A 6165-nucleotide genomic window follows, 5' to 3' on the forward strand; every position below is an offset into this window, starting at 1 on the left:
TCTAGAATAAAGCACTGTGGCTATAGTTAACAATACTGTTTTGTATATTTGTAATTTTCCAAGAGGGTAGACCTCAAGTGTTTTCATCACATACACGCAATAGTAATTACGTAAAGTGATGGGTATGTTAATTAGCTTGACTATGGTGGTTATTTCACAATGTATACATATATCAAATCATCAAATTATACACATTAAATATATTCAGTTAAACCTCAGTAAAGCTGGGGAGGCGGACTGATACTATAAAAAGTACAGACTCTGAAATCACATGGTGCTGCTGCTGCTGCTAAGTCACTTCAGTCATGTCAGACTCTGTGTGACCCCATAGACACAGCCCACCAGGCTCCCCCGTCCCTGGGATTCTCCAGGAAAGAATACTGGAGTGGGTTGTCATTTCCTTCTCCAATGCATGAAAGTGAAAAGTGAAAGGGACGTCGCTCAGTCGTGTCCGACTCTTCGCGACCCCATGGGCTGCATCCTACCAGGCTCCTCTGTCCAAAATCACGTTGTATGTCTGCTTAAATCTTAGTTTCACCACATCTTGGCTATGTGACCTTAGGCAAGTCACTCAATTTCTTTGTGCCCATGTCTTCATATGTAAAAGTGGAGACAATAATGGTATCTATTTGACAGAGTAGTTACAAGAAAGTTAAAGAGAAAACACATAGCATGGTGTTTCATTATGTGGTTAAAAAAACTCTAATGCACTTTATTAGCTATTCTATATATTAATAAAGGTTAGTAACCAGGGTTTTAAGCATTTTCTTCTCCCATCTTTACACTCAATTTAGAGATCAAAATCAATGTAAAGGGAGAGAAAATTCAACAGAGGAATGGAATAAAGTTCACATTACCCACATTTCACTAATTGGATTTCATTCAATTGTTTGTCAGATCACCTTACCTTAGTTTGTGCATTAACTACATACCATAGTATGTACTACATACCATAAATAAGTCAATATCCTTGTATCATTCCCTTTCCGTTGAAGGCAGATTATATTCTCAGCAGCAAAATGGAAACTACTTCTTACATTTCAACACTATGTCAGCAGCAAAATTGAAAGTGTTTTTTGTCACCTGCACTGCTATCAGAAGAAAAAAAAAAACAAGAAAGTGAGGAACATAATTTTAGTACTAACACAAATATCAGAATGATTTACCTGTCTGTTCTGCTTCACTTTCATTTCAGCTTTCAGAGCTTCATTCATCAATATTTTATTTACACATGCATATCTCATTTTTACACTATTTCTATCCCCACTGCCAGATGGCTGTGTTGTTTGCATAGTGTTCATCAAGGAGAATGAGAAAGATTCATAAACAGCTATGTAATATTGGCATTTGAGTGGGGCTCAGATAACCACATTTTCTACTGTGAATCTCCCATGAATAATTGGTCAGACTGAAGCAAACATTTGTTCCCCCTGGAAGAAATACTGGGCAATGACTAAACAAATGAGCAACTTGATTCAAAAACTTTTGGACCAGATTTCAAGTGATTCTATTAAAAATTTTAAAACTTCCAATTCTTTGCTGATGTGAAGGTTTTTTCAAATGACACATATTCCAGTGCTCTATATTGTCCACTTTAAATGACTAAAGGCGTGAAGTTGCTACCAGTTCTAACAAGAGTTTAATAGATCTCCTGACTGGGCATTATTCTTAATATTCATTCTAAATGTGTCTTACAGGAGAAAAAGACATGGTAATTTTGAATAAATTTAGCTATTTCATTTTTAGCCATAATGAATTTGTTTTAAAATGTTATTTTAGATTGTCACAGAGCACCTGATTTGAACTTCCTGCATTGTACAGGAAACTCTTACTGGCTATCTAATTTTACATATCATAATTGTTGCGGTCCTTTAATGGACTGGAACCTGGCAGTCCGGAGTCAATGATAAGAAAGCAAAAAAGAGAGAAAGAAAGAAAGAAAGACATGGAGACCCAAGCTCTGATGGAGCAAGGGTGCTTTATTAGCAGAAATGCAGGCTTATATATCTTTAGTAAGATGATTACTCAGCTATTACACAGGATGAAATTTTATCAATAGCCACAATATGGATAGTCTAATACATACAAGGTCACTGACGCTGAAGAGTCATTGCATGTCTCATCCTATGATCTCAGTCCTGAGAACTGCATGCAGCTCTACTCGTTCTCAGAATAGGAACTGATAAGGAACAGAGAATCCTTGAGAAATAGACAACAGCATGCAGGAATCCTCCTGTTAAATGTTTCCTGACAATTCCTGCTTATTTATTATATTTGTAAAAAGGGTTTTGACTAACTGAGTTTGTTTAGTTTTAACAATTTTTGCATAAAGGCAATGTTAAACAACAAATATAATTGTAACAAAAGGAAGGGGAACACAAGCTTGTATGAAATATGATTGATTATAATGAAAGAAATAGTTGCTATGACTATGACTGATCTCTGTGAGATGTCTGGTCCGAGTCCCAAGTTGTTCAGTGCTCACAGCAAGTTTCCATATTTCCCTTCTCGGGCATTTGAGAACCCAGTCTCAGGGGAAAGGGCCGATGACCACTCTGGTTTCTTCAGGCTGTACAGGGGCATCATGGGGTTCTGGGTTCCCTTTGCCTGCTTTCTGTCAGGGTGCATTAACAGAGGGAGATGAGAGTCCATGGAATGATAAGGTGACTCGTTTCAGCATTGTCTAGGTGTTGGTCAGGGAATATTCTTGTCATATTACTATTTGGAGATTTGTTGTATTCTGGAAGAAACAAACTTAACAAGAAAGTTAAAGGTACATGGCCCAGAGATTAATAGAAGTGGAAAAGCTGTTTAGGGTTTACCAGGAGAACCAGGACCAGACATTGGTTCATGACATTAGTGTTTTTCTAGGTATGAGATGATGAAAGAATTTGGGCTCATAAAATCTTTACATTAAAACATCTGACTGTCTGAAGGCTGGTCCTTCTGGGTTTCTCCCAGAGCATAGAGTGCCTTATTTCTGGTTTCCACTCTGAACTCCTTTCAGGGGGTGTTGAAGGTCAGCAGCTTGCAGTGGTCATGATGTAATCTTTGTAGAGGCAGCTGGCAAGTACCAACTTCCAGTCAGCAGGGTCCCTTCATAGCCACATATTTGACCATGTTTGGGGGGCATTTCATGACCATGTGTCCAACGGTGCTGGGAAGGCTCATTCCCAGGTTTAAGGAAGATTCCATTGATAAGCCACTCAGTGTGCTGTTATTGGACTAGGCCTTGCAAGTAGCAAATGTCTCTGGATCACTGTCTTACTAGCCTCTTGGTCCAGGAAAATATTCCCTCTTGTTGCTTCTTCCCATATCTAGAGTTACATTATTACAATCATTGATCTCATATGGAACTCTATATCAGCATTATATCACAGGCTCAGTCACCATTTGTTAACGTAAGAAATTTTTCTGAAACAAGCGACATAGAAAATAATATAGCTATAGCTAGCAATTATTAGTAAAGTCATAACTCTTAAGAAACTTGTATCATGCATAAAACTCTTTTCTACTTGCCACAAACCTTTTTTACACTTTCTGTATTTATCACTTTATTTGTCCATTCATAGAATAGCCATCTATAAGCCATATTTCTTTCTTTTTCTCTTAATAAAATGTACCACACATAGAACTTTCTTCTTGGGTCTCATTTTCTATAAACCTTTTTTTATACTTTCTGTATTCATCATTTTATTTGTCCATTCATAGAATAGCCATCTACAAGCCATACTTCCTTTTTTCCTTAATAAAATGTAATTATATTTCTTATACCCTTTTTACTGAAAACATGCATCTTACTTTCTTTCAGAAACCATGAACTGTTGTTTCGCTCATTTATAAATTAACCTCAGCAATATTATCCAGAGACAAAGATATACACTGAGATATACATATATATCCAGACAAACAGAGATCTCATAGTTTTCTGCTTTAAGATTTTAAAATAGGAGAATTCCAAGAAGAGTGAGCAAGTCTAGCAAGTCAAGGAGAGACTTTTGGATTTGTGCCTGCTGGCAGAGGAGGAGCATTTGGAGCAGCCGGGGTAGGATAAGTAGGGAAGTTCTGAAATATTTTATGTTGTTCTAATTGGGCCTTTTATAAAGTTTCATCATTTAATTCATATTCATGTAACAAGTGTTCTGTCTTTTGTCAAATATTGTGAGGGCTAGAATTACCTTGAAATGGCAGAATTACAGCTTTAATGAGAGCTCATAGGGGCCAGAAATCAATTGGAATATTCTGTCTTTGGCGGCTCATTCAACATTTTCTTTGACCCGGTGCCAAATTTCTAAATCAAAATTGCCTTTATCAGGGAACCAAGGATTACAGTCAACCAGTGTTTGAAGGCAAGCCTCTATTCTTTGGCACAAAACCAAAAGTCCCTGAGCTTTAAAAAAATGGTGAAGTAAAGTAGAGAAATGATGGGGCTTTCCAGCCATTTGACCCATGTCTTAGTATTTACCGACTCAGTAGGTCCTGACTTAAATAGGCCCTGAGTCATTCCATCCAAGATGCCACGTGTACCAGATTCCTGTTCTGGGTGCCATTTGTAGGGGTCCTTTAATGGACTGGAACCTGGCTGTCTGGAGTCGATAATAAGAAAGAAAAAGAGAGAAAGAGAGAGAGAAAGAAAGACAGAAAGACACGGGGACCCAAGCTCTGATGGAGCAAGGGTGCTTTATTAGCAGAAATGCAGGCTTATATATCTTTAGTAAGATGATTAGTCAGATATTACACAGGATGAAATTTTATCAATAGCCACAATATGGATAGTCTAATACATTCAAGGTCACTGACGCTGAAAAGAGTCACTGCATGTCTCATCCTATGACCTCAGTCCTGAGAACTGGAGGCAGCTCTACTCCTTCTCAGAACAGGAACTGATAAGGAACAGAGAATCCTTGAGAAATAGAAAACAGCATGCGGGAATCCTCCTGTTAAATGTTCCCTTACACATACTGTATATGTTTCAATGTTACTCTCTCAATTCATCCCACCCTCTCCTTCCCCCACTGTGTCCACAAATCTGTTCTCTATGTCTGTGTCTCCACTGCTGCCCTGCAAATAGGTTCATCAATATCCTTCAATTAAAAACAAATAAATTTAAAAAAATGTTATAGTAGAAAAACTGAGTAATACTCCATTGTGTATATGTACCACAGCTTTCTTATCCATTCATCTGCTGATGGACATCTAGGTTGCTTCCATGTCCTGGCTATTATAAACAGTGCTGTGATAAACATTGGGGTACACGTGTCTCTTTCAATTGTGGATAGCAGTAGGTAAGAGCTGCAAACAAGAAGGCCTGGGTTAGAATCTCAGCTCTGCCACCTATCAGTTGTGAAACCTTGGGCAAGTACTTTAACTTTTCTAAGGCTCATTTTGTTCAGTTATAAGTGGGAACAACAACTACAACAATGATGAACATGTTACATATTTTGAAGATACTCATTAGGAGAATTAAACAAAAAATAGAAGTCATTATCAGTATAGTGTCTAGCATAAAGACTAAATAAATGGTAGTTTTTTTGTGATAGGATCAAATTCTGATATAACTAAGGTTTTTTCTTTACTGCATTTTTCTCCTTTCATGAGACCCTTTACCTACTGAATTGTTGATTTTTAAAGATCTGGAGACATTTTTCACCTAAAATAATGAGAACACAAAAGAACTCCAATAGAAAAAGTCATTTCAGTTTCTAAATAGACATTAAAAAAATTTTTTTTGGGAAAGATAATAGCTTTGGAAGTCAAGGCACTTTTGAAGCACAAAAGTTAAGCTTCCTAAGAAGGAAGAGTTATTTATTTTGTTTGTTTTAGTCTCAAAAGCTTAATGTTGAATTGAGAATCTAAGAGTTTTTGCAGCCTAAAGAACTATTATAAAAGTTTATTCTAAAATATATGTTTATACAATAATATACTAAAGTATATAGCTATAGTTCTCACAGTATGGTCCCTGGACAAGGTATCAACATCACTTGGGGGCTTGTTAGAAGTACAAAACCTTGGGCCTCAACTCACACCAACTGAATCAGAAACTTTGTGATGAGGCCCAGCACTGTGTTTTAAAAAGCTCTCCAAGTGATTCCTATGCATGCTCAAGTTTGAGATACACTGGCATATAGTATTAACACAGATTGGGAAAGCATCCATGATGAAGTT

General features: G+C 37.0%; 1 long non-coding RNA gene across 1 annotated transcript; it reads right to left on the reverse strand.

Annotated features, from left to right (window-relative positions):
* Positions 1–1961: 1961 nt before the first annotated feature.
* LOC133243091 (uncharacterized) lies at positions 1962–5008 on the reverse strand. The gene is made up of 2 exons (XR_009734973.1): positions 4466–5008; positions 1962–3317 (listed from the first exon to the last, which is right to left on the reverse strand). It is a non-coding gene; the product is annotated as an uncharacterized LOC133243091 (long non-coding RNA).
* Positions 5009–6165: the final 1157 nt, after the last annotated feature.

This window comes from Bos javanicus, chromosome X (assembly GCF_032452875.1).
Source record: "Bos javanicus breed banteng chromosome X, ARS-OSU_banteng_1.0, whole genome shotgun sequence".
Classification (NCBI taxonomy): domain Eukaryota; kingdom Metazoa; phylum Chordata; class Mammalia; order Artiodactyla; family Bovidae; genus Bos; species Bos javanicus.